Source organism: Macaca thibetana, chromosome 4 (assembly GCF_024542745.1).
Source record: "Macaca thibetana thibetana isolate TM-01 chromosome 4, ASM2454274v1, whole genome shotgun sequence".
Classification (NCBI taxonomy): Eukaryota; Metazoa; Chordata; class Mammalia; order Primates; family Cercopithecidae; genus Macaca; species Macaca thibetana.
This window is the reverse complement of record NC_065581.1, coordinates 109,219,960-109,238,460: the sequence shown is the minus strand read 5'-3', so window position 1 is coordinate 109,238,460 and position 18,501 is coordinate 109,219,960. Positions and strand designations below refer to the sequence as shown.

Below are 18,501 nucleotides of genomic sequence, written 5' to 3'. Positions count from 1 at the left end.
TCTTTCTCTGTCACCCAGGAGGAAGTGCAGTGGCACGATCTTGGCTCACTGCAACCTCCGCCTCCTGGGTTCAAGTGATTCTCCTGCCTCTGCCTCCCAAGTAGCTGGGATTACAGGCATGCACCACCACACCTGACTAATTTTTGTATTTTTGGTAGAGTCAGGGTTTTACCATGTTGGCCAGGCTGGTCTCGGACTCCTGACCTCAAGTGATCCACCTGCTTCGTCCTCCCAAAGTGGTGGGATTACAGGTTTCAGCCACTATGCCTGGCTGGAATATTTTTACTCAATATTTTCCTTCTTTAAAATGCTTAAATAATACAGTAATTTTATTGCATATTAATAGAAGTATTTGAGGGCAAAAATTAATTTCTTAAATTTATGCTTGTGGATGACTTGCATTTCTTCTGGGTATATGGAAGCTCTAAGCTTGGAAAATACTCTGTATAATTTTAAAATTCTAAACTTTTAACCTGATTAAGACTTACATGAATGTATCATGCCTACATTGAATGCATTCATTCATTTATTCAGCAAACACATAAGCACCAGGCACACACTAAAAGAAAGCAAGATCTCTGCCCTTGAGGAATCCACAGTGCAGTCAGGAAGGTAATTACTGGACAGAGTGATTGGCACCATGGCAGAGATGTGAGCAGCGTGCTGTGGAAATGCATCCATGAACTATGGAAAGGGGTGGATTGGGGAAGGCGATTAGAGAAATTGGCACTTGACCGGTGTCCTGCAGCTTGCTGGAAGTGAAGTGCATTTGCAGGGGTTACTCGAAGGCATGAAAGAGTATGGAGTGAATGCAGAGCAGGGAGTGGCTCTGCTTGGTCCCTCTGGTTGTGAGGGGCCCTCACTGCCCAGCTAAGAGCTTGTAGTTTCTCTTGTAGGCAATAGGAGTCTGTCAGCAGCAGGTGCCCTGGTTCAGATTATGGATACATTCTTACCTCCTTAACTAGTAGAGTCATGTGAAAAAGGCTGAGAAAGCCAGAACTTGTCTTTCATTTCCCCCTCTATTTTGGGTCCCAGCATACCCCTTTCTGCTATTTGGAACATCATTTCCTTAACCACTAGAACCTTTCTTACCTCCCAGCCTTGATCAGAAAGGATCATATGCAAGGTCAAAGGGAGAAAGAATGATTTTACCTCACCTTTGTTATTTTAGATGAACATCCCCTTCCTTCTGCCCAGACCTGTTCCACATGTAAAATTTTAGCTACAGCATTTTAATTTAGGGCATTTGGATGCTGTATGGGTAAAGAGCATATCTTTGGAGCCTAACTTCTGTCTCTACCTGGTCTTACAACATCAGGCAAATTACCCAGTTGCCCTGTGCCTCAGTTTTACATCTGTTTCAGAAAGTTTATAACATCGCGGAATAGTGTAGTGATATTTAGAATAGAACTGGCACATGGTAAGCATTTTAATACATGGTAACTATTATTTTTTTTCATGATCTAGATTCTAGAGAAAAATTAAGACTACAGACTTTAGAAGTATCAGACCCTTCTTGTTAATATTCGTTCTTAAGATTTAAGTATTCTAGAAGATATATGGAAATGGAATTGGGGAGGGCAGCTTTAGATTTAAAGTCTCCCTTTCTTTTTAGCAGTGCCTGAATTTCAGAAAAGCATACATTTCACAATATATATGTATTGCTAATGGGCTGGATATGGGATAAAACTGATGAAAGCCATGCCTTTGCCGTCTTGTATTATTTATTCAAAACCAGACAGCAGCTGGGCGCAGTAGCTCATGCATGTTATTCCAGCATTTTGGGAGGCTGAGGCAGGAGGATTGCTTGAAGCCAGGAGTCCAAGACCAACGTGGGTAACATAGCAAGACCCCATTTTTTAAAAATACATATAAAAATTAGCTGGGCGCGGTGGCGCATACCTGTAGTTCCAGCTACTCAGTTGGCTGAGATGGGAGGATCTCTGGAACTCAGGAGTTTGAGGCTGCAGTGAGCTATGATTGCCCCACTGCACTCCAGCCCAGTGACAGAGCAAGATTCCATCTCTAAGAAAAATAAACAAAATGACTGGTCCAAAACCAGGTAGAAACATGGTTCTAATTTTCTGTCCAGGCGCTGTGACTCACACCTGTAATCCCAGCACTTTGGGAGGCTGAGGCGGGCAGATCACCTGAGACCAGGAGTTTGGGACCAACCTGGCCAACATAACGAAACCCTGTCTCTACTAAAAATACAGAAATTAGCGGGGCATAGTGGCACACGCCTGTGATCCCAGCTTCTTGGGAAGCTGAGGCACAAGAATCACTTGGACCTGGGAGTTGGAGGTTGCAGTGAGCTGAGGTCGCACCACTGCATTCCAGCATGGGTGACAAAGTGAGACTCTGTCTCAAAAAAAGAAAGAAAGAAAAAACCAGATAGCATTGTTGGGCATAAACATGTAGAAAAGTAAGGAGGGAAAAAAAGTAGCCATTCAAGAAATAACCCAGTAGCAAGGACTGGGTAAACATACCTGTGTAGGGATATTATTTGAGGGTGTTATTACTCAAGAGTTCATGTGCTCTTTTTACTGTGCTGAAAGAGGCAGAGGTAGAGACAAGTTTCTGTGGAGGAAAAGGAGGGTGCCTTGTGCAGAGAGAAGCCAAGATTGCCCTCGAAGAAGTGACTCGTGCTAGGGAGGGAGGTGACTTGGAGGTAAATGAGCTGAAGCAGCTCCCCGCAGCCCTGGACACCCTTGAGCGTGATGCTGAGTGCGGCCGTGGACACCCTTGAGCGTGATGCTGAGTGCGGCCGTGGACACCCTTGAGCGTGATGCTGAGTGCGGCCGTGGACACCCTTGAGCGTGATGCTGAGTGCAACTGTGTGCTGCAGGTGATGTGCAACATGGTTGTAGTGAGAGGCTCCAAGCTCCGTGGAACCTTCACATTCTTTTAGTATAGTAGAATTTGTCTTGCAAGAGGAAGGGCAAATAATAGCAGGCTGTGAGGCTGAGTCTGGAGGCACAAACTCTGTCGGAGATTCTTGAACGAATTGGCCTTGGGATTTAGCAACTTTGTGGGTCATAGATCAAAGAAAATTAAAGCCAGAAGGCAGTTGAAAGATTTTCCAGCCCATGAATAAGAACTCAGTATGTCAAATTGGGGAGAAGAGGAGGGAATTTGCAAAGCACGTTTAACGTGCTTTGTTTCATAATACAAAATAAATATTTTTAAAATCCTCGTGGTTGAGGGAAGATATGTGGAATCTGATAATGTGGCAAATGATTGTAGGGGACTTAGGTTAGCAACAGTTTTGAAATGATGACAGCTCGCCTTCCTGCATGGTTTCATCATCTATAAAGCAGGAGTGAAGATAGCAGCTGTTTACAGTAAGCGTCAAATGACACGATAGGGCAAAAATTCCTTGGAAATTTGGGGAAACTTAATACAGCTTTTGCAAATGAATGGTGCTGTTTGTTTTGTTGCTAGAAATCACATTCTCAGTGTCGGGGAGTTGAAGATAAAACAGGATTCCCTCGGGTTCTTTATAAGTGAATGAGCGGGAGAAAAGGGGCATTAGAGATTGGATAGAAAAGGGGCATTAGAGATTGGGTTGCCAGGTTTCACAAATGGAAATACAGGACACCCAGTTACTTTTGAATTTCAGATAAATAATGAATAATTTAAAAAATATAAATATGTCTGAAATTTCATCTTAACCGGGCATCCTGTATTTTATCTTGCATCCCTAATTAGAAACCTAAAATCACAGCAGAGCCAGGACACGGACTGATGGCTCGATGGCCTAGAATGCGTATGGATTTCACCTGTGCCCTGGGCCTCGCTGGACTTTTCTAGATATCTACAAGTGGCGGCTTGCTCTCTTTCTCCTCATCCCAGTATTGTGGAGTGTGGCTATGAAAGGTTTGAAGGCGTTACTGATCATGTGGTGGTGTCAGTGATACTGTATAATAATTGTAGTAATTTCTACGCATTCAGTACTTGCTATAGTGGATGCTTTACATAAATTAATTTATCCTTATAACAGCCACATGAGAATAGGCCCTATTTCACTTCACAAATGAGGAAACGAAGTTTAGCCCAAGTTATACAGCTAATTTGGGCTAAAGGTGGGTTCTAACTGAGGAGTGTGATGGCAACTCCCGTGTTCTTAGCATCCATTCTACATGATTTGAATTAAGACAGTTTGTAGCTGACCCTGTGATGGAAATTTACTGAGGGCTTGTGTCCTTTTTCTTCACAATCTGTGATGTGAATTTCTCTTCATAACCACAGACTCTGTGTTCAGATCCCAGGCTCTGCCATTTGTCTTTTCAGATTTTGAGTTATTTCACTTTGTTTGCCTAAAATAATACTTCATCTTGCTAATGAAGTCTGTAGATTTCAGCATGAGATGAATTCTTAATAACCTGGAAAAGTGTATAGGGACCTACAAAATCCTCTGTGGGTCTGGATCCAGCATTTATCTATTGACTATACACAGATTTTGTAATGAGTTATATCAAATTAAAGAATGGAAATCCTTGTTGAAAAATATTTTATCAACCAAATTATGTTTAAAGCTATTTTTATGTTCTTTCAGCTTGCTGACATGTAACCAACTTCTCCATCTGATTTCACTTCTGCCATATTCTCAAAGATTTTAAAAAAGGGGACAGTTGGTTGACTGTAAAACACAGAATCTATTTGTATTCAAGATCATCGATTTAAGTTTGACAAACTAAAAGAATGTAATATTCTACTCATTTGTATGGCCAATGTCTACCCAGTAAGTTCTTTTAGTCTGGAACATTTTTAGTTTTCCTAGTGATTATAGCTTAGATTTCAGCTGGATTGAATTTCTAGAGAGATTTTTAGTATAACTAAAACTCATATTAAAACTCATGTGTACCTTGACCAGCTTTCACCATGTAGGCCCACTTCTCCCCAAATAATTGTGTCTCTTGGACCAAGTTCAAAGCTCCTTAAAGCTCCTGTGTGCTCTGTGTCCTACAAGGCTTTGTCTTTGTCATCTTGATCATTTTTAAATCTATACTTGTCAGCTGCATGTGACATTTGGGAAATTGCTTTCAAAATCTGGCATTTGGGGTTTAGTAGCCAATTTAAATATATGAGAAAACCATATCTTTAAAAAATTTTTCAGTTGAAAGCATTTGCATTCAGTATCTTTTAAACAAGGAATAAAGTGAATGAGCAAGGACAAAAGGATCCAGTTTTGTTCAGTATCTTTTGATAACATTTTGGTTAAGGGGCATGAGAAATATTCTAATGCAGTTCAATATAATTCTCCAGTATAAACTCAAAATATAAAAGTGACAGCTGTAAATTTGAATTAGCTAAATTGTGAAATCTAGGAAATTAAAGATACATGTTTGGTACCATTTTTGCAGAACCCATTTATATGTAGGTTCTTAAGTAGAATTATATTAAGTAATAGGTATTTGGTCAGAGGTATTTGCTGTTACTTTGCTAGATAATTTTTATTCATGGATTATTGTAGAGTCCTTTATCAATTTGGGAACCTATGAAGCCAGTGTTGCCAGTTTGGCTGTGTATATCCATGAGCTAATTTTTAGATATTACTGGTAGCAACTTGATATCCCCAGTGCTTAGCAAAATGTGTGACCATGTCTAGCTCTCAGTGAATATTGTTGAATTGAAATTAAATGGCCTGGTTGGAGTGTTCATATTCCTTATAATTTAACAGATAAATAAAAAGTTATTTCTTTTCACCTTACATGTCCTCCTTAAGGAATGTAGGAATAGAAAATTTGAGATTCTGAAATATTTCAGTGGGGCCAGGCACAGTGTCTCATGTTTGTAATCTCAGCCCTTTAGGAGGCCTAGGTAAGAAGATAGGTTGAGACCAGGAGTTTTGAGAGCAGCGTGGGCAACATAGTGAGATCCTGTTTCTCTGAAATGACATAATAAAACTTTACATCCATCTCAATATTAGAGAGATATTTTGGCACAGTCATCTTCTTCCAATGTATTTTTCCAGTAGGGGAAATCCCACTTTATAATTGAAATCAGTGAGAAAAAAATAAAATGAAATTTGAGGTATAATGAATTTTACTAGAATATATTCCCTTACAGTAAGAGTTATGTCTACAGAGCAAAGTGTCTCAAAGAACAGACCCACTGAATATAAACAGCAAAGCATTTTGGAAAATGTGTTTATACTCAGTAGTTTGTTTAATAACTATTTATTGAGTATCTGTTATTACCATTTAAAACTTCAGCTTTTAGGTTCATGGGGTGCATGCTCAGGTTTGTTACATGGGTATAGACGTTTTTTACAGTAACAGTGTTGAGTCCGGTTGTCCTGGCTTTTTATCTTCCTGTTAATTTGACTTCCATGAGGGTACTGTACAGGGACATTTTTGGCTCAAAGATTCTGGCTCGGGAATCTTGCCTGATTACTGAGAAAAGTTTAAAGTTATATGGAAAAAATCTTGTAATTCTCCAACCCACATTTTCTGCTTCCAATGAAGGTAAATTGTTTATCTTTAAGCAATCTTGTAGTGGTGCCTTTGGAATCTGCCAGCCTACCTCCCATTAGCATTTGTGCCTCTGATGGTATAACCTGAAATAGAACAGGGTCACTGCTGTGTCTTTGTCACGTTGAACTTTTACTCAAAATTATTTACTCAAAATTATTTTTATTATTTTAGGCCCAAGATATGTAGGTGAAATTCACTTTGGTCAAGCAGAGATTCTTTATCACATTACTTAAAATTAGCATGACTGAATGTCCCAGGTCACCTCACGCTAGCATGCCTGTCACTCTAGCATGCCTCCTACTCTTCCCTGCACAATACATTGTGTGGTCATCACACTTTTAACTAGTGAAACCAGATGAATACAATACAGTAATCACAAGTCATACAACAACACATGAGATTTGAACCATTTAGAAAGGAGATAGGAGTTGTCAGAATTTGGCAGACATGTGTCCCTATATACACAGGTATGGCGTGGGTATCAACCAACTCTAAAGTGGAAGTCAGATGTAGCAACTTTCTCGTTTCTTTGAGGAGGATTGCTAGGTAGCTGATGCCCCAGAATGGCTCTTAACCTTGAGTTAGACATCTATTTCAACAAACATTTGTTGGGTGCCTTTAGGTCCCTGGTGCCATGGGGAGCAGTAGATACAATAGTGGACAGGGGAGATGTGGCCCTGCCCTCATGGAGTTGATCGGCCTTGTCCAAACTACATAAACAGGTCACTGTAAAACTGTAATTTTACTTTTAAACTAAAGGCATAGGCTGCACGTGTACAGTGTGCAAACTAGAATTCTCTCCAACCTCATATCCTTAACACACCTCTTTATTGGACCATTAAATTCAGTGTGGTGCTTCTGTGTGAGGAAGCAGCTTGGGAGTTGTGATCCACTGAGTCAGTTATGCATTTTGAAGGGCTGATGCCTACTCTGCTAGTATCGTAGCCTTCAAAGAGACCATCAGAATGTTCATTGTGATGAGCACTTGAGAACAAAACAAACTGATGGTTTGGTTCCAAAACCATTCAAACAGTCAGGTACTTATTTAAAGTTACTAGCCCAGGACCTTCCTTTATTCCTAAACACGGCTGGTAAAAACCAGAAAGTGAGTACCAGAGACTCCTGCACAGCCAAGTCGTTGTGACAAGATCGGTTTTGGAGGAGCAAATGGAGGATTAAAAGAGACAGGCCTTTTGGGGAAGCCAGGCTTTCATGGCCTGGGGTGAGGAGGTGTGTGAGCAGCCAGGTCCAGGGGCTGGTTAGGGTGTGTCAGACCTTCTGGGTGTTAGTGGGATGTGTGTGAGAATGGGCAAGAGCTCCCAGGTATTGACAGGCGGATAAATGGACAGGGTCAGCCGGGCCGGCTTCCTCCTGGTTGGCATGATTGCAGACAGATTTCTTCCAAAGCCCACGTGTAAAGTCCAGTGCAATGTATGCACTCGAGAATGAACTCAGCTTTATCTCTCACACACTGTTTTAGGAATCTTAGTCATTTTTTAAAATTTCTATTTATTTTTTGGGGGAACAGAGTCTCACTTTGTCATCCAGGCTGGAGTGCAGTGGCGCGATCTCAGCTCACTGCAACCTCCACCTTTCAGGTTCAAGTGATTCTCCTGCCTCAGCCTCCTGAGTAGCTGGGATTACAGGCATGCACCACCATGCCCAGCTAATTTTTGTATTTTTAGTAGAGATGGGGTTTCGCTATACTGGCCAGGCTGGTCTCGAACTCCTGACCTCAGGTGAGCCACCCGCCTCGGCTTCCTAAAGTGCTGTGATTACAGGGTGAGCCACCATGCCCTGCCTATTTATTATTTATTATTATTATTATTATTATTATTATTGAGACAGAGTCTCATTCTGTTGCCAGGCTGGAGTGCAGTGGTGCAATCTCAGCTCACTGCAACCTCCGCCTCCTGGGTTCAAGCAATTCTCCTGCCTCAGCCTCCCGATATTTATTATTTTTAATGGAGACAAGGTCTCACTGTGTTGCCCAGGCTGGTCTCGATTTCCTGGGCGCGGGTGATCCTCCCACCTCGGCCTCCCAAAGTGATGGGATTACAGGCTGAGCCACTACAGCCAGCCCATTTGATTTTCTAGTTCACAGTAATCACAGAGATGAGGCTGACAGTGTGTCCTGTAGAGCAAGAAACTCCACTGTCTAGTCCAGCGACCACACCAGCATCTAGTGCAGAGCTGACAGCAGCAAGCAGTAACAGCTTTACATTGTGAAGTAAGACCAAAAACTCTTAACAAATAAAGACCAAGGACAGGCCAAGGCCTGGTATCTTACTATGTCCAGATTTGCCACTGCAGACTGTTAGATTTGCATTGCAGTTGTAATTGAAGTTCTGAAAAATTATCTTATGTGGAATATCTTATTACTCAACATTGCCAAAAACTGAAATTTAATGCTTATTGGTGACAAATTATCTAATTTCCAAGTTAGTTTTTATGTGTAAACACAACCAGAAATTCACTTTGAATGCTGAAGCCTGACTTTTTTTTCTGGTTCATTTTCAAGGAACCAACTTATCTTTTTTATGTTTTAGGAATATGAGAGATATGGCTATGGCCCTGACTTTTTTGTTGCAAACATATTAAGTTGGTGCAAAGGTAATGGCAGCTTTAGCCATTTAAAAGTAATGACAAAAACCACAATTACTTTTGCACCAACTTAATAGAACATTGAGTACCATTTTTTTTTCCTTTCGACACCAAATGGCTTTCTGAATGTGCACTACTTATCTTTTCATTTAAAAACACTTTAGAGTTTTTCCAGTGTAATTAAGAAAGCTTATTTTTGTTGAATAAAAACAGTAGCAAGTCTCTTTTAATTGAAATAAGTGCAAAGATTCTTTCATGTAAAAGAGGCAGTATGGGCTGGGCATGGTGGCTCATGCCTGTAACCCCAGCACTTTTGGAGGCCAAGGTTGGTGGATCACTTGAGGTCAGGAGTTCAAGACTAGCCTGGCCAACATGGTGAAACCCTGTCTCTACTAAAAATACAAAAATTAGCCGGGCGCGGTGGCATGCGCCTGTGGTCCCAGCTACTTGGGAGGCTGAGGCACGAGAATCATTTGAACCCAGGAAGTGGAGGTTGAGGTGAACCGAGATTGCATCACTGCATACCAGCCCGCACTGAACAGAGTGAGACTGTATCTCAAATAAAAAAAGAAAGAGGCAGGCCAGGAACGGTGGCTCACACCTGTAATCCCAGCACTTTGGGACGCCAAGGTGGCCGGATAACCTAAGGTCAGGAGTTCAAGACCAGTCTGGTCAACATGGTGAAACCCCATCTCTACTCAGAATACAAAAAAATTAGCTGGGCATGGTGGCACGTGCCTGTAGTCCCAGCTAAATGGGAGACTGAGGCAGGAGAATCGCTTGAACCCCGGAGGCGGAGGTTGCAGTGAGCCGAGATTGTGCCACTGCACTCCAGCTTGGGCGACAGAGTGAGACTCCGTCTCAAAAAAAAAAAAAAAAAAAAAAAAAGATAGAGGCAAGTTGATCTGATTAAAATCCACTTTCTGCCACACAACAGCATGAGACTTCAGGGGAGTTACTTACTTAGATTGTCTAAACTTAAACTCCCTGTTGTAAAACAGGAATGCTAATACCAGTGCATCCCTCATAGGGCTGTTTGGGGATTGCATAAAGTAATTCACGTCAGTTCCCAGCATAGCACCTGCTATGTAGTAGTAATGACTGTCATTATTGTATTTGTTTGGAAGGACCAGGTATGCTCTAGGCTTAGTCATCTCTTTAAAGATTGTCTTATGAGCCTCTCTGCGCTCCCTGACCCTGCACTCCTGCCAGTCCACAGCTGTTGCCAATCCACAAGCTGGTCTGGACTTGAGGTGGGAAAGGAGGAGGATCACTGTGCTGCCCGAGGACATAGGGATCTGGGCCTATAGGGAAATGCCACAGAGTATTCAGGAGAGAAGAATGGGTTATAGGGAAAATGTACACTCAACAGTAGCTATTAAAGGAAAAGGGCTTGGATTTTACTTTGAATAATGACATACACCATAGCAAGCTTTAATTTTCCTTAAAAGATCACAGCTGGCCAGGCACCTTGCCTTATGCCTGTAACCCCAGCACTTTGGGAGACTGAGGTGGGAGGATCACTCGAGCCCAGGAGTTTGAAGCTGCAGTGAGCTGTGATCACACCACTGCACTCCAGCCTGGGTCACAGAGCAAGACCCTGTCTCAAAAATATAAAAATAATAAAAGATCACTGCTGACCTCCAGTAGCCCTGTATAGAAGCAACCTGTTTTCCTACAGTAGGTCTCACACGACTCTAGACCACAATTATTTGGGTGGATATTTCATTTTTCATTTTATATCAGCCTTATAGTGTGTATGTATATAGTGTTGATATTCCTATCTGAGGAACAAACTGAAAGCATCTTCTGTATGTTAGACTTGAAGGTTCTGCAAGAATCTGAATGAGGAATGCGTGTGGCTATGTTCTGACTTATTTCTAAAGTCCAGATATCTGTGCGCTGCTAAGCAGGCTGCTTGTGGTCACCAGCACCCTTCCGTGCAGCTGCCGTGGTGTTCCTTTCACAGCAAAAACACTTGGCAGCAAGCAGGTTATAAAAGCTACTTTTGGGGAAAGTCCGGAACATTCCCGATATTCCGCAAGGAAATCCTGTTTGTAATTACCACTCTTTATTATACTAAGCTGAAAATATTCATCACATGTAATCATAAGTGCTCAATTAGGTTGAATATTTGTATACAGTAAAACTTAGGCACAGACATTTGTGTTAAGTAAGGGAGCACTTAATAATTGTACTCCTGTCTTTACAAGGAAAACCACTTGATGGCGCAAGGAAAATGCTGGAAGAATTGTGTATGTGTGTGTTTGGAGTGGGAAATTTTGTCTTTCTTTTTTTTTTTGTTTGAGGATATTGCATGTCTTTGTAGAATGCAGAAACCAGAGCTCAGTGGGGCTGGGAGCAAGACTCAGCTGGGGATACTAATGAGTGTGATTAAGCAAAGGGCAGGTAGCAGTAAGTGGGGCCAAGAGAGAAGACTTGGCTCAGCCACTGCTAGTGCACCCTCAGGGGAAGGTAGGGATCCAGTGGGGTGAGGACTGACCAAGGTGTAGATGTGTGGATTGAGTGTGAACACACAGTAAGTAAAGCCTTGAGAGTGAGGGCTTGAAGAATGACTGGGACACAGGTTATGGGTTCGTTTAATGTTGATGGCAGTATTACCTTTATAATCTTCTAGAGGGAAAGAGCCACTCGAGGAGGAGGGAGGTAAGGTAATGAAGCGACTGTGGGATTCTCAGTACTCTGTCTGCTTTCTCAATAATAGCATTTCAGGCCGGGCGTGGTGGCTCACACCTGTAATCCCAACACTTTGGGAGGCCAAGGCGGGAGGATCACCAGCCTGACCAACATGGAGAAACCCCGTCTCTACTAAAAATACAAAAATTAGCTGGGCCTCTTGGCACATGCGTATAATCCCAGCTACTTGGGAGGCTGAGGCAGGAGAATTGTTTGAACCCGGGAGGCGGAGGTTGCGGTGAGCTGAGATCGCTCCATTGTACTCCAGTCAGGGGAATAAGAGCGAAACTCTGTCTCAAAAAAAAAAAAAAGGCATTTTAGCCCTGATATCTCTAGTTTGGAGCAAAGCGGTAGTGTATAATTTTGAATGAATCGTTACTTAACAGTTAAAAATGAGGAAGTGGAAGTAGCATTCGTCTATACAGATGTCACAGCTGGGTTTCAAAGGAAGCTGGAATTGGAAAATTGGGGATCAGATCTTGGCTGTGCCATATTGCCTTAGACTGTTGTCACCCCTGAATCAGTTTCTCATACTCAAGGCAGCCTGGCTTGCAAAAATGGGAAGATGAAGGGAGACCTTGTTCTGGAGACAATTCTAGCATATGCTCTATAAATGTTTGATCAATAGTATCACCTGTGACGAGACCACTCTCACACGGTTTTGAATTATAGCCAGTGTATCAGCACTAAACTCTGCTTTTTATAATCCGTGTAAAAGGGCAGAACATCTTTGGCAGCAGAATGCAAGAATACTTCCACTGTGGCAACCTGACATAGTTCTAGAGTATTCTAAATATTAAGGACTTGGTAAGAAACCATTCATTCATTCAGCAAATAGGTCTTGGGTACCCACTATATACTTAAAGTATTTCGGTAGATGAGGCCAGGCACAGTGGCTTATGCCTGTAATCCCAGCACTTTGGAAGGCCGGGGAGGGTGGATCACTTGGGGCCAGGGGCTTGAGACCAGCCTGGCCAACATGGTGAAACCCTGTATCTATTAAAAACAGGAAAAATGAGCCAGGCATGGTGGCGAACACTTGTAATCCCATCTACTTGGGAGACTGAGGCAGGAGGATGGCTTGAACCTGGGAGGTGGAGGTTGCAGTGACCTGAGATCGTGCCACTGCACTCCAACCTGGGCCACAGAGTGAGACTCCGTCTCAAAAAATAAAGTATTTCCGTAGAGATTCTAGTTCTACTCAAGTGACAAAAATATACAGATAAAAGTAAAATTCACCTAATGCTCTTTCTGTACTGGCATGGATGGTATTAGACAACAATTTTAACATCAACAAAACTGGCAAAAATGATTCGTTTTTTGAACCGCCTATATTTGGCTTCACACAGTAGCAGTTTAGCACTCAGAGCCGGGAACATCTGTCCATTGACTCTCCCAGAGACCAAATGATCACTGACCTACTACTGTTCCTTCACCCAGTCCTCCCTAAAGCCACTGTGCTGTCATATAGTGGCCTGTTTGGGGACCTGCCTAGATCAGCATGTAAAAAGATACTTCATTTCCCGTGTTTTCTTCCCATGAGGTTAATGCCCACTTCATGCTCCTCATTTCCTCTTTTTCACTGCTTGTTCTGACGATAATTCTAGTAATAGCCTTTTGTACATACACATAATCTCTTTAACTCTCTGCATCTTCTTTCTCACCCAAGGATAGCCTTTTGCATATATACGTATTCTCTTCAATTATCTGCCTCTTCTTTCTTTCTCACCAAAGGAAGGCAAAGAACATCCTGCCCAGCCTTCTAGGCATTCCTTCAATAATTTTTGGGTGCCTGTGCATGACACTACCCTAGTTTTATAGTCAGTAAGGTTTGGATATGGCATTAGTTCTACATTCATAAAGCTTGTACTCTCACAGACGTGACAATTTATAAACTAAAAATGGTAAGATGAAGTAGAAAATGTGTCAGGCTATAAGAGACTTTTTCTACCCCTTTTTTCATTTTCAAATTAAAAATGCATTCATGTAGAATTTCAGATGTTCTACATTATTATTTCATATAATGTAGGAAAAGGAAATGTTGAAACTAAAAAATGAGCCCATGTTGGTCATCAGTTGGGCTGTAGGCTTTGTTCATTTATTTGTTAATTCAGCAAATCATTGAGTGGCCAGGCATTGTATTGGATGCTTGAGAAGTTAAGGAAAAGACTTTGCCCTCCTCCAGTTAGAAGCTCGGGTGCAGTGATCGAGGAGGTGGGAAGGCATGGAAACCGCATGTTGTGTGTTATACTGTCTGTTACTCCCTGGGCCCCGTCTGGTGGCCAAGAGGGATCCAGCTAAAAAGCTTCATCAGGAAGGTTAGTCTTAAGGCTTTTGAAGACGGTGGGGGATGTGATTTTACAAAAAGATGGCTGTGAGGGGTGGGGAAGCAGCCCAGAAAACTAAATGGACCTCTTTGAGAGGGTGAATGTTTCTGAAGTCTTTGATTCAAACTTCGCGAAAGGCAAAAGACAAGGGACATCCCATAATTTTGAGAAAGGGAATGATGTAAATATAATGCGATGGTAGTTTTACATCTTTTAAATGACTTTCTCTTTTAGGCTGGGAAAGAGTAAATGGAGGTCACCCACCTACTTATGAGCCCCAGTTCATCTTTTTTAGAAAGTCAGATAACACTTTTCAAGACATACTGCTTATTAATCCTAGACATGAGAGACTTATGAAAGGCAAAAAATATGATGATGCTTCACTTAACTAAATCCCAGAAAAACTTGGCTCCCCTTCTAAAAATCTTGAAATACAATGTTTTCTGGAACATTAATTAGAAGACAGCTTGCTATCACCAAATTGTTAGTCTGCATTAGAAACTCAAAACTGCTAACAGATGCACCCAACAGATTTTCAAATACGAAATTATTTCAGCCAGCTGCCAAATCATCGATCTATATAACTTTTTTAAAATATGAAATATACATATGAATCTACATAACAGTTCAATTGACAAATTTGTAGTGTATACCATGAACACTTGATTTCCAAACTGAGACTTGCCTGGACTTAGAACTAAGCTACTTAAATTAACTCACTAGTCTAAAAACAATGTAGATTAAGTTTTTCAGAGTAGTTTTAGGTTCTAGTCCTAATTCTCTCCTTTAACTAACTAACTTTGGACAGGTCTCTTAGCATGCCTGAGAATTTTCCATATTCCTTTAAAACCATGTTTCCAGTTTGTACATATGAGATTTATACAATGCACATATAATCAGTGTATGTTGTTAGAATATATATATATATATATTTTTTTTTTCCTTAAGACAGAGTCTTGCTCTGTCGCCCAGGCTGGAGTACAGTGGCGCGATCTTGGCTCACTGCAAGCTCCGCCTCCCGGGTTCACGCCATTCTCCTGCCTCAGCCTCCCGAGTAGCTGGGACTACAGGCGCCTACCACCTTGCCCGGCTAATTTTTCATATTTTTAGTAGAGACAGGGTTTCACCGTGATAGCCAGGATGGTCTCGATCTCCTGACCTCGTGATCCGCCCATCTCGGCCTCCCAAAGTGCTGGGATTACAGGCGTGAGCCACCGCGCCCGGTATTGTTAGAATATATTTAGAAAAACTCCCCATGTGTTCAAATTAATTAGGTAATGAATTTACAAAAGCACATGGGCCCAGGTCCACTGTGTGCCCACATATATTAGTCATACTTGCTGCCATGAAGGAGTTGAATAGCAGAGGACTGGTAAACAGAACATCCCCCCTGTTCGCTTGAGGAGCTAGACTCCAGTCATGGACATATCTGTCTGTCAACTCTAAGTCCCATCTACTTGGGGGTTTGTTTAAAATGGGTGCATACAAGAGAGTTGTCAGCCCAGGCTCCCTGGACCTGTGGCCGTGTGGTATGAGACGGAGACCTAAGTTTAGCCAGGCCTGTCCACACACCCACCCAATCCACCCAACTAGATGCCTCTTTAAAAAATAAGCAAGTATGTCTCTCTCCCATTTTTATTATAAAATTCCACTTGTGAAGCTTCTCAATTTGGCAAAACTTCCCTTTTGTAATTATTTAAACTTTCGTTAAATGTTAAGAGTCTTTCTCTGTCCCTTTATGTAGATAAAATTGGGTCTCAGAATATTCCTATTTATTTTTATCATTATGATCCTATTTTTTAAATCATACGAATAATGCATACTGTAGAAAATAGTGTAAGATAGAGGTAAGTATGGAAAAAATAAATCACATGATTCTAAATCCGAGCATTTTTTTATTCTTAAAAATATAGGAGAATTCTGTTTGCCATATAATACAACACTGCAAAAAGAAAATTGTTTTAAAGAGACAGTGTAGGGTAGAGGAGGCGTCATGCGTTCTGGAGTCCCCAGAACTGGGCTTTCAGCCTGATTTTGCCACTTGCACGATAGGTTGCTTTGAGCCACAGGCCTACACTCTTCAAAAATGGGGATAATGATGCCCATCTGTCCAGGGTGCTGATGGGAATCCATTGCAGAGGCAGAGTGTAAAGCAAATGGGTGGGTGTTATCATTATTAAGTATATGGCTGTGCATAATACATGTCATTGATCACATATACCTAAAGTGCTGCTCTTACTAGAACATTTTTTGGAAGACAGATTTCAAAGGGTTCTGAGATGAATTAATGGATAGAGTTTTGAAGAGGAAAGCTGTTTTAGTTTGCTTACTGTGCTTTTAATGGAATACCTAAAACAGCTATTTATAAATAAATTTCTTTTCTACAGTTATGGAGGCTGAGAAGTCCAAGATCAAGGGGCTGCATCTGGTGAGGGCCTTCATGCTGATGGGGCCTCTGCACAGTCCTGAGGTGGTCCAGGGCATCACAAGGCAAGGAGGCTGAGTGTGCTAGCGCAGGTCTCTCTTCCTCCTTTTGTAAAACTACTAGTCCCATTCCCATGATTACCTATTAATCCAGTCATCCATGAATGGATTAGCCCATTCATGAGGGCAGAGCCTTCATGACCAAATCACCTCTTAAAGGCCCAGCCTCTCAGTGGTACCACATTGGGGATTGAGTTTCAGCATGGGTTTCAGATGAGTGGACATTCCAGTCATTGAAAAGCTGACACAAGAGGGATGATAAACTCACAGTATAATCTTGCTAATATGTGTAAGGTGACATATAATCCTAATGAAAAAGAAAGGAGGTTCTTGTGCCCACAGTCTGCTCTCTGATGGGCCAAATCTGAAAGGACCAGCACAGGAGAGGCAGACTCCTACCTAATTCAAGATGAATGTGGAAGAGAGGTACAGAACTGTAAAGGCAAATCAGGAGGCTGGAAGTTGGTTTGAGGATGAGGCTCATGTAAAAACAAGTGCCTGTGGCATTTTGTTAATAAAAAAGCCAGCACTCCATATCAGAAGGATTTAAAGCCTAAAATAGGTGGGAAGATGAGGAGATTGTCCCTAGTTGTTCTCAAAGTTTCTGTTGCCTTGAAAATGACTTCCCTGGGAACCAGGGCATCCAGGTTGGCCTCATACTTGCTGCCAACCAGGAACTGTGGCAAGCAGGAGAGGATTCTGATGCTTGGAAGTGGGCGAATGTTTTGATTTTCAAGCAAAGAAAAAGCTAGCTTCCTAGAATTACAGGCCAGTGAACTTGTCATCATTCCCAGCAGAGTGCTGAAAAGAATTAATTAAATGATTTTTCAGCTGTTAAAAAGGGATTCTCTGCCCCAGCGGAACTGGCAGAGGTTCACTAATAATAGTTCCTGCCAAAAAAATGATTGCAGCTTTGAAAAAGAGGGTTACTTCAATGATGAATGAGAAAGTGTTGTAGATGCTGTATCAGGATTTTGGTAAGGTATTTGAGAAAGGCACTACATTTCTTTGTAAAAAGGCAGGAGAAACAGGGCTTGGACGGCAGTGCAGCCCCACTGGCTCATACCTGCCATGCTACTCAAACTGCCAGTTAATGGACCCATGTCAACCTGGGGTGGAGGGCTGCAAGGGTGGACCTCAGACCCCAATCTCATAATGAAGTAGAGAATGAGGTGAGACACCCCCTTATCTGGCCGTGGCTTAAGAGTTGTAAAGCAGAGATCAGAAGCCACAGCCTTGCTCAGAGGGAGGGAAAAAAGCCCAGCTGGATTGAAAAAAAAGGAGCATGGAGACAAAATGGGGGGTGGGGAGCAAGGGACGCTGAGGACAGCTGAGAACCAGGGGCTGCAGGTCTGCCCTGGGAAGGCAGGCAGGTGGGTTTCAAAGGCAAGGCGCCATCGCCTGTGCAGGTTTGTCATTCTCCGTGCACTCTTGAGATTGTCACAGATCCATTTAAAAGGGCTGAAAGGAGACAGAGAGAGATTTGTAACCTCAGACCTGCCCTCTCAACTTATTTATTACCAGTGTGAATGAAGACATGGATATAAGACATGTTCATTAAACCTACAGGTGATGTGAAGGCAGAAGAGGGAGCTAAAACGTTGGATGACTTCTGTACTTGGGTCCAAAACACTCACTTGTTCTGAGTGTGTGATAAAATGCTATTTCATCCGGACCCATGAGGAAGAGGTAGAGGCTGGAGAGTCAGTGCAGATTAACATGGCTACAAAAGCCTAAGGAAGGCTTGGACCTCTGTAGCAGAAGAATGTGGTTCAAGCTGAGATGGGTGACACGCCTTACCTTAACAATATTACTCTGTCCCACACAAATCAGACCACATCTGAAATTTTGAAATCAGCTCCAGTTTCTATACACTGAAGGACAAATCTGGAGTATGTCCATTGGAGAAT

The 18,501-nt window shown here is 42.1% G+C and overlaps 1 protein-coding gene across 5 annotated transcripts in view; it reads left to right on the top strand.

Annotated features, from left to right (window-relative positions):
• SCAF8 (SR-related CTD associated factor 8) overlaps positions 1-18,501 on the top strand; it is a 227,983-nt gene that overhangs the window by 137,116 nt on the left and 72,366 nt on the right. The gene's annotated exons all lie outside the window — the stretch shown is intronic.